The sequence below is a fragment of the Benincasa hispida genome, chromosome 1, assembly GCF_009727055.1.
Source record: "Benincasa hispida cultivar B227 chromosome 1, ASM972705v1, whole genome shotgun sequence".
Taxonomy (NCBI): Eukaryota; Viridiplantae; Streptophyta; class Magnoliopsida; order Cucurbitales; family Cucurbitaceae; genus Benincasa; species Benincasa hispida.
This window is the reverse complement of record NC_052349.1, coordinates 20,894,977-20,906,116: the sequence shown is the minus strand read 5'-3', so window position 1 is coordinate 20,906,116 and position 11,140 is coordinate 20,894,977. Positions and strand designations below refer to the sequence as shown.

The 11,140-nt window shown below is 37.4% G+C and overlaps 1 long non-coding RNA gene across 5 annotated transcripts; it reads right to left on the bottom strand.

Moving 5' to 3' along the window:
- Nucleotides 1-4,341: 4,341 nt before the first annotated feature.
- Nucleotides 4,342-10,756, bottom strand: LOC120089905. 5 transcript variants are annotated; one of them, XR_005485649.1, is made up of 3 exons: nt 9,254-10,756; nt 8,387-8,480; nt 4,342-8,251 (listed from the first exon to the last, which is right to left on the bottom strand). It is a non-coding gene; the product is annotated as an uncharacterized LOC120089905 (long non-coding RNA). The 5 variants fall into 5 exon arrangements; XR_005485577.1 differs by having other exon boundaries at nt 8,387-9,323; nt 9,804-10,756; XR_005485601.1 differs by having other exon boundaries at nt 9,804-10,756.
- Nucleotides 10,757-11,140: the final 384 nt, after the last annotated feature.

Genomic DNA, 11,140 nt, shown 5'->3' with positions numbered 1-11,140 from the left:
TTACATACTCGATGATTGAATTGTTTCTCGAACTCTAGGGGAGGACTCATGTAAACTTCTTATTCTAATTCTCCATTAAGAAAGGCCTTCTTCACACCAAACTAGTGGAGAGGCCAGTCTTTGTTAATTGCAACTGAAAGAAGTACACGGACAGTGTTTAACTTTGCCACTGAGGAGAAAGTCTCGGAGTAATCTATTTCGAAGGTCCGAGCAAAGCTTCTGGCAACCAACCTTGCCTTATACCTGTCAATCGTTCCATCAGGCTTGTATTTAATGGTAAACACCCATTTGCATCCAACTGCCTTGTGCCCCTTTGGAAGAGTAACCCGGTCCCAAGTGTTGTTTTTTTCAAGTGCCACCATTTCTTCCATAACTGCAGTTCTCCATTCAGGAATCTCCATCGCTATGAATACTGCTTGGTATCATAACTATGTCCAGGCTTGTAGTAAGGACCTTGAACTCGGAAGACAGGTTGCTATAAGATAAATAACTCTGCAGTGGATAAAGGAACTCTAAAATTAGAGAACCAGTAAGCGGAAGTGGATCGTTCCAAACTCCATTGAGAAAGAACACATACATTTACAGTCATTTAGAAACAGTTATGCACAAAGACTAAATTATAGCATGCTTCTTAAAGAACAAATAAGGGATCAAGTAAACATACCTTTGAAGAACCCTTTCTTCACACATTTCACTTGATCAATCTCCAACGCGTCCAAACAAGATCTCGAAGGCAACGATCAACACAGCAAACAACACGAACTGAAAAAACCTCGATCACAATCGAGTGCAACTCGATCCTCGACCCTCAAACAAAACTCGATACCACCACGAGGTTACCTTGGTATTCTCGGTGTGAGAATCTAGGAGTTGTGGGCTTTGTATGACTTTGGATAGAGGAATGGAGGAAGTAAACGATTGAGTAGACGATCGAGTATGCGATCAAATGATCATGTAGAAGAAGAAGGCTATCATATAGACTTGCTACTCGATCGTGTAGAAACGAGTACTATCGTTTAGTCTCTGCTAATCTATCGTGTAGTAAAACCTTTTTACTCGATAGTTAAATTCTTTGTGAGGCGATATGATTGATTTGAAAAAACTATTTTCTTTTTTTATCTCACAGTTACCATAAAATCGCAAATAACCTCCCACTCAAGTCGGTTATTAAGAAAAAGAATTATTAATTATCATATAATTAATAAATTATAAATAAATACAATAACCAACTTATCATATTATATATATAACGTATAGTTTTAATATAGCATCATATGCAATATATAAACCATAGTTCATTTTCTAGTTTATGGCATTTAATATAAATCATATTTATATTAATTCCTTCAATCAAATAATGTATCAAATACATCATATCAATTATATCACATATAATTGAATTAATTTAACTATATCATATATAATCAAATTCCCTCTTGTTAATTTGAACACTTCAAACAAACCCAAAATTTGATTCTCAACTTAAACCCATTGAACTACCAAGGAGACCTTATGGACCTGTAGTTTGAAGCTCTAACGGTATGTGAATAACTGACTAAACTATTTAATCACGATATCCACCATCCGTTAACTGTCGGGCACTCCACTAAAGATCGACATTCGCACTATTCGCACTATAGATATATTTCTGTGTCCATTGGATATAACCAATCAATAGTGCAATGACCTTTCATAAATCTCTCGTAAGTACAACTGAGCTAATTTACCATTTTGCCCATGTGGTTACATCTAACTCCTTAAGTACCACTGATTCCTCTAATGAAAATAAGTCATAGTCCCACTATGACTAAGTCCTCTCTTCCGAAGAGAGTGACCACTATGCTCAAGACCCGAAATCAGCCCTCAAGGGAGCAATTTATCTATTTACCCCTGCTTCGAGGAAGGAGTGAATTCCGTCTTGTGTAGCTGAGTTCCCCGCTCACCAATCAGACGAATCCCCAAAATGGTAGGCTTGTTGAGTTGGCAATCTGGCCACTCTCACTCATACAAATTAAAAGACTTCTTTATAGGCAAGAGTTCCCAACTCACTTAGGATTTAGGTCATGTCACTTATGGTCATCCTAGTGAAATGTAAGTCTCAATTATCAACGACATTATATAAAAAGACTAATCATTTCATGGTCCGATCTTATACAAACTCTTTGCATAGGATACCCCGCTCGCATGTCTCCACATGAATGAACAGGATCAAACCATTTGTAGTACTTTACAACACCTGTAACATCTACAAAGCGGGTCGTATCTATAATGTCACCAGGATAAGGTATCCTTCCTTATCCATCTACTACAGACCATTTAGGTTATTATTTAACCAAGATGCACCTGTATATCTTTACATACTTGTTTAAATTCACATAAAATAATCACAGATCTTAAGTTATTGGATTGAGTAAATGCTTATAAAATAACACTTATTATATTAATAACAATACATTCGCAGAATTTACAAACTACGAGACTACAAGGAGATTTAGGACACCATTCCCAACAATGGATACTTCATGCAGGATCTCGTACTTTTTCCCAAGGCAATAGGAAGAACAAGAAAGGCATCATGGCTTTTCTTCTCCTCTAATTTTCCACTGCATTCAACCTTCTGCTGATGAGTCTTGTCTTTTAAGGGATCTTTTTCACCTTCAACAATGTTATCTATTGGAATAGGTTTTTCACAACTGTCATCACTTGTATCAACAACATCCTCGGTACAATCGTCGCCATTTTTCTTGTCTTTACTTACATCACCTTCAACACGAGCATCATTTTAAATACAAACGTTACTATTATCAGGGGTAAGATTACTAGTACCTGGAACGATGCCGGTTCTGACTCATGGATTGGAGTCGGAGAAGTAACAGACGACATTATTTCCTTTCTGAGATTCCTCCTATAATATGTGATCCATGAGATTTGTTCAGTAGGAATAATGGGTTCGTTGATACTTATGACAGGAACAGGTTCGGGTAAACTTGGACCCCATTTAGTCTCTTCACTAGTACTCTCCCCCTGAAGATGACTAATGGGAAAGAATGGTTGATCTTCGAGAAAGGTCACATCCATTGAGACAAAATATTTTCGTGAGAAAGGATGGTAACATTTGTACCCACGTTGATGAAGAGGACACCTCACAAAGACATATTTATGAGCACGAGGAGTAAACATGGTGCGATGAGGACCATGGATATAGACAAACACAACACATCCAAACACCCGAAGTGGAACATCAGGGATAAGTCGATTATCGGGATAGGACTCCTTGAAACAGTCTAAGGGGGTTTGAAATTTTAAGACCCAAGAAGGCATTCGGTTTATCAAATGAGTTGCTGTTAAAATAACATTTCCCCATAAATAGGACGGAAGTGAAGTTGACAACATAAGGGAACGAGTAACTTTGACAAGGTGACGGTTTTTCCGTTCAGCTACCCCATTTTGATGAGTAGTATAAGCACATGAACTCTGATGGACAACTCCTTTAGAGACTAACAATTCCAAAAAAGAACTATTAAAAAACTCTCCACCATTATCACTTCAAAGGATAGCAATTTTTGTGTTAAATTGAGTTTCTGCAGAATTATAGAACTGTTGGAAAACCGACATGACTTTAGACTTATCGATGAGAAGAAAAACCCAGGTTAGTCTAGTGTGGTCATTAATGAAGGTTACAAATCAACGTTTGCTAGTAGCGGTAGTAATAGGGGAAGGACCCCAAACATCACTATGGAAGAGGATAAATGGTTTGGAAGGCTTATAAGGCTTAGGGTTTAGCAAGGCACGAGGTTGTTTAGCTCGAATACACATATCACAAGTCAAGTAAGAGAGATTAACATTGTGAAACATATGGGAAATAAATACTTCATATAATGAAAACTAGGATGTCTGAGTTGATAATGCCATAACATATAATCAGTTTCAGAAGTAGGATTGGCAAAATTCCCCGTGGGGTCCGGTCCCGGTTTGACTGGGGATGGGGTCAAACCGGAAAAAAATTTTGGGACCATGTTCGAGGATGGGCATGGTATCCCCGCCTCGTCCCCAACCCCGACCCCAATATGATATATTTATATTTTTATAAATATATAAAATAATTTATTTATATTTTTATAAATATATAAAATAATTTATTTATATATATGTTTATAATATATAGTGTTGGATTGGAGCCGATATTAAATATCCAATTTTTAACTCTATGCCCAAGAAGCCAAGCCCAAACTTAAAAAACTAAAAAAAAATGCCCTAAAAAATTGAATATGGTAGGAGATTCCCCGTGGGGAACTAGTATGGGAATCCCCGCCCTCGTCCCCACCGCGGAGATGGGGTGAATTTCCCCCCAGGGCCCGGGATGGAGGATGCCCCACCCCGAGCCCATTGCCAACCCTATTCAGAAGTAGAAAAACATGATGAAAGTAAACTAGTCCCTTCACATATCCTAGATGAAGCATATTCAGTAAGGAAATAGAGCCTCCTATCATGTCGGACAGTGTCAATCGTCGTTCTCGAGTTTAGGTATTGAAAAACAACAACATCAGGTGAGAAAGTAACTCGACATTTCGAATCTCTTGTAATCTTGCTAACAAATAATAGATTATAATAGATTTTAGGAACATGTCGCACATCTTGTAAAATCAAACCCTCAAAGGGAGAAAAGCGGTCTTTCCCAGCCATAGGATCAAAAAACCCATCAGCAATTTTGATTCTTTCATTTCCAGCACTTGGATAGTATGAAATAAACTGGTCGGAAGAGCCAGGTAAGTGGTCTATAGCCCCTGAATCTAGAATCCACGGCTTGCTACCAGTTATACTAACAACGCCAAAAGATTAAAGAGTATCTAATTGGGCGATCGCGCTCACACCCACTGCACTAGAGCTACTGTGGCTAGTTTCCCGACTCTAAGGTTGAGGACCCCTGGTTGCTGATTCACTTTCCAATGCTCATCCAGAACCTGACTGCCATAGTTTGCCATTAGGTGGATGACCATGCAACTTCCAACACTAGTCTTTGGTGTGCCAGAGCTTCTTGCAGTGTTCACATACTGGAGTTGGCTTGCCGTTCTGTTTGTTATGGAATGGACTTGACGTTTTAAATGCAACAGAGCCAGTTGACGAAATCAGCATATTATTCATAGCATTGGATCTGTCTTCCTCGAGGTGGATTTCAGAACAAACTTCCATCAGGAATGGTATTGAATGGTGTCCCAGTATCCAACTCCGTACCGTGTTAAACTTAGAATTCGGTCCCGTAAGAAAATCATAGACTCGGTCAATTTCCTGAGACTCGTAATGTAAGACTCCCCTACAAGAACAATTCCAGACCATCTCGTAACATAGGTCCATTTCTTGCCAAAGAAGAGACAACTTGTTGAAGTAAGTGTAACATCCATCGTTCCCTACTTGCATTTATGGACTTGTTTGCGTAAAGTATAGAGCCATGAAGCATTCTATCATTTGGAGTACATCTTCTGAACAACCTCTCAAATGTCTTGCGTAGTGGCAACATACAGTAGGGGTTTTCCGATTTGAGGCTCTATATTACCTACTAGAATAGACCGAAGTAAAGAATCCTCTCCCTTCCATATACGTTCTTGAGGATCACCCGGTCTCGGTTTCGGTATTTTGCCTGATAAGTATCCGAATTTATGACGACCCTCAAGGGCCATTTTAATGGATTGAGACCATGAAAAGTAGTTCTGACCATTGAATTTCTCCCCTACAAAAAAACCTACAGAATTTCCCATTGCCCAAAAAAAATAAATTTGCTATAGATAAGGAAGGGAAAGAGGTTGCCGAATTTCCAGAGTAAATAGATGGATTTAAAAGAAGGTATGACTGGACATTTGAGGTCGTTCCCAGTGCTTCTCCGAGAGCAGCTATCTGTTGCTGAACATACTCTTTCTGCTGTTTAATCTGAAGTTGGAGTTGAGTGAATTGGTCTTGGATTGCACTGGCTTATCCTTGATGGTGAGATGGTGACTCCTCAATTTCGAATCCACCAATTATAGGAGATGACTGACCCAGGCCACTGTTCAAATACAGCTGGAACGGAGAGCTATCGTTGGTCGATGTGAGGTGGCAGCCTCAGATTGGATCAGTTCCAGCAGAATGGAAGGCTGCGTTGGTTGGAATCGAGAACCTTGGCTGAGTCCAACTTGCTGGAATGGGTGCACCGGCTGGAGGTCGACAATTAACTGGGATCGCGCCAATGAGGTTGCGCTGGTTGGACATCGTCGATCGAATGGGCTGCACTGGTTAGATCATGCCGATCGCTACGTGAGCTGCTGCGCGTTGATCCGTGAGGTTAGCAGCTGTTGTGCGGCATGGATCACGCTGATCGGCAGCACACCATGAGTTTCTACTTTGGCCAGCTGCTGTTCGTTCGGCTGGTCACTTTGGTGAAGATGTGGAAAAGCAGTCTAATAATACCATTCTATGGCATTTTGCACAAAAATAGCTATATCTGTGTCATTATTGTCAACTACTGACAATTGCGATTCTCCTGTTGGGTTTTCCTCAATGGTGGCCCGAGTTTTGTCTCCATGCTCTGATACCATGATGAAAAAGGGAGAGTAGAAAGAGAAAAAGGGTACACAGAGTAACGTGGAAAACCCTAATACAAGGAGAAAAAACCACGCTATGAAGTTTTCTTATTAGAATTGATACATTGGATACACAAAGGTTGTATGTTGAAATAGAAATGTAGGAAACCCTAAAGTACAATAAAAAGACATAAATGCCCCTAGAGCTTAAACTCTACTTTCAACAGTAACCCATTTCAACGATAAACACCTACGTCTAAGGGGCAGAGTGTCGAGGAAAGATAATCCACTAATATTAAAGAGTTAAGCAGTTTGCAACGTAATACTTATCTGTAATACATCAACTACTACAGTAGCTCATGTAGAGCTTAACTCACACGTCGCCTAGGTTCCCCCTAGATGTGAGACTCACTTTCTACTGAACTTAGACTCCCCCTAAGTATGTTAATATTACCGTCTGACACTTCGGCACCTGATAATGTGTGAGTCTCCTCTCAACTTGATTATCCTTCTTTTGAATCAACAAACTCCTTTCACTGACAAACCTTAGGTCCTTCTAAGATAGAGAACTCTTTATTTGAAGCTGAGTCTTAGGCTCCCCTAAGACTGAGAATCCCTTCTCTGGTAGCTATGGCTTAGGCTCCCCTTAGGCCACGATAATCTTCAAAGTGTTGCAATCAATGGATTGAGAACTTACACAATGGAATAAAGTGAGCAATTATTAAGAACACAAAGTAGAACAATTTGGCCGGAATACTGCAAACGTCTTTCTCTCAAAACACAAATCGGCATAATAAAACTGTTTACCGAAAGTAAACCAAGATACTCCTTTTATAGATGAATCCAGAAAAGGAAACATCTCCCAAAAAGGAGAAAATAAGTCGCGCCACAATAAAGGAAAATATCAGACTAAATGTCACGGTTGGATATTTTCAGATAAGGAAAGTATTTCGTAGAGAAATAAATTTGTTGTCACAACCTGATGTTAATACTTTTTTTTTAGACAACTACAGAACGACTTCCTTAAAGAAAATTATAAAGTCAATCAACATATCTCCAATAGTCTGCTGATCTTAATCTAAATTTAAAAATTAGTAAATAGCTTACTTTAAGTTACTTATAATTTCACTATTTTGTTTATGTATTTCTCTAATATATAATCCAAACACCATAACTAACTCCACCCAAATAATTCACATTACATATTTCTCTAACCCCTTGATTGATGATATATGTCTTAGCTAGTTGATCTATGCTCAATTTGATCATAAAAGTCTTTCAACCTAGCTAAACCTATAAACACCATTTACACACGCATCCATTAATAAAAGTAGAAGCAAATGCATTGTCTGGACCAATAAAACTGATGAACTGGTCACTCAATAATCTTCTTGCATTTTCAGATGCCATGAAATAAAAAAGGAAAAAAAATAAAAAATAAAACGCCGGTACACTGCACTTTCTACCCTGATTCTTGCCTGTAAAGGTTTCCATTTCCTACTTTCCTTTTCAGTGCCAGAAGGCATCATTTTCATTGGTTCTACTTTTCAGTTCATTACAATGTATTCACATTTACCTGTGTTAGAAAGAATAATGTGCAAGTTGACTCCTGCTGTGCTATCAATTCATTTGATATGTGACATCAGTTTGGAGAAGGAAAAAAGGGGAGAGAGAGAGAGAGATCCGCGAAAGGATTCCATCTGCCAATATTCAGATTCTTTCATAATGCATTAGCATGTGATGTGAAACAATACATCTTGATGGGAAACATCCCATCGATAATTCTGCTACAGAAATAACATGCTATAAGAACAATTATCGCGAATCATACTTACAGTGCAGAAGTTCTAAGGTCTCCAAGGTACCCACATTCTATCATAACGGGTTCATTGTCTTCACCTCAACAGGAGAACTACTGAGCCTCTTTACCTTTGGCGAAGTCACCAAACACAAAACTCAAATTTCCATTCAAATTCCAACAAAAATAAAATAAAATTCTAGAAAACTAAAGGACTAATTTAAAAACTATATCACTGGAACTAGAAATTACTAACAGCTAGAAAACAACCATAGTTAGGAAACTCAATCGAAAAAATTTGAGACAAATTCATCCGATTCTTTAATATTTAAAAGTTTAAATACACATTTTTCCCTTCCATTATAATCTTACCTTCCCAAAAAATAGAATCATTTGTACAACATTCAAACAAAAAATTATGTTTATTATTTTTAATAAATTGATGCACACTTTGACTGACTCAATAAATCTATTCATTGATAATCCAACAATTAGAATTATGAAATTTATTGGATAGGACACAAATGTCTTAAGTGGTTACTAGTTAGTCATCAGGTCAAGATCTGGTAAATTTCATCTGAGAGATCAATTTCATAAGCTTACGAGTTCTACAATGCTCTAATTAGCATCCCATACGGCAATTCACCAACTTTCCAAGAAGTAACAAGCATTCCAGTATATAGATAAGAATGCAATACTGAAATAATAGGAGTCAAGTGCCAATATAAATTCAGAGTTGCGAGCTAACTTTCCAAGAAGCATCATAATACAGTGCACCATAAACTATGAAACAGATAATGGAGGAAAACAAAAGATGGAAGTATCATTCTTCAAGCAAGACACTTCAGTTAGCAGAAGATAAGTGCCCTAGAAACATGTTTTATCGTAAAATCTAAGTCCATACCATATACAAAAACTCAATATATGGTGTCGAGACATGTCCCTTACGGAGCTATGCAATCAAATCCATGAAGCTATCATTTTAACATGCAAATATAGACAAAGAAGATAGTAAGCGGATGCAAACATAAACGTTACTATGGACATCATAGAGTAATCAAACTTGTACTGAACTAATTCACAGGTTTTGTATCAATCAGTTCACACTTCACAAGTATATAGGTCACAATAACAAGATTCATGTCAGCACAACAACTCTGCAACTTGCGGAGGCAGGAAAGTAGATACACATGGAGAAAAACATGCAAGAAATTTAAAATTCGTGCTGATTTGGACTCTAGAGAATAATAAGCACATCTTGCATAACAGTTAGGAATCAGAAAAGGGTTCAACGCTAGACCTTCTAAAACCCAATTTAAAAGGAAAATGATTCACAGAGCGAAGATTCAATAAACCTTAGATGGCTTTTACTCCGATTTTATAAGGAAAATGATTTACAAACCAAAGATCCAATAAACATTAGATGACTTTTCATCGATAAAAGTACGATAAACCTGAATTCCCCTTCAGGCGAAGGATTTATTTGAAACGTTCTCCATCAACACATCTGGAAGATTTATAGATTGAAAATCCACATCAACCGGATTCAAGACCTGAGAAAGAGTTTGCCTGAGAAAATCTACCACTACAGGAAACCATGTTGGGTCCATTCACATCAAATCAACGACAAATCGTTGGAATCAGCAGCACCTCCGTTAATCACCAGAGAAAGAGACAAAACAAACAAGCTGGAAACTATAAATTTCAAAGTACTAATCCCTGGAACAGAATAATTTATGACGTCACTGTGCAATTCGAATATCTATCCAATCAAACAGTACACTCCAATAGCTTATATCAATTTCACCCTGATTCAACATTTAGCTTTAAAATAAATTCATGAAACTGAAGCATCCATCCACTCTTTTCTACGTAGCCATAAAATCGATGGTTTTTTTAGATGAATCTGACAAATTAGACTAATCCTGTCCAAGAATCTACCACAGCTACTCAAGACAAAATAAATAACTACAACGATTTACTCACGCACCATATAGAGACTCCAAGAACAATCGAGCAAGATGGAGAACATACTGATTCAATCAGCTTCCAGTTAAAATATCATCCAACTTCTTCCGCTTGATTGGCATCCATCTATGAAAATAACAGGGAAATACCAGGGATTCTTGTAAAACATCAATCGACTTGTCCTCAGAAACTGAATAAAATGCAGTAGTTCCTCTAATTGAAGATATTCGGCAGTAAATGAGAGACTAGATTCGAATGCGAAATCAAGCGAATTCGATCGCCGAAGAAAGGTATTGTAGCAATTGCGATTGTGATTGCTGTCTACAGGCTTTGAAGGTCGTGACTCGTGGGCGATCCTTTCTCCAAGTTCTACAGTTTTTCCTTCCCCCTTCGCACTTCACCCTTTGGCGGGAGGATATCGATTTTTTTTTCTTATTTTCTTTTTCTCACGCTAAATATATGTTTTGGTGGCTTTTTTAAACGAGGTTAAATTATAAAAATAAAATATCACTAAACTTTATACTGGGTTAAAAATGTCATTGAGATTTCAAAATTTTAAAAAATACCCTTAAGTTTTAAAAAATAGTTAAAAAAGAATAACCTTCTCATTCGTTTTGGATGACACTACTAAAGTTTTATTTCAAAAATATCATTAAACTTTCAAAAGTTTAAAAAATATCCTTAACTTAATAAAAAAAAAATACCTCTATCATTAGTATTTGAATAGAAACCGTTAATTTCTTGTAAAAAAACAACTTTAAAAATTAAAATAAAAAGTTAAGAAAATGCTCCTACCATTAATATAGTGATCAATTTATTTGAA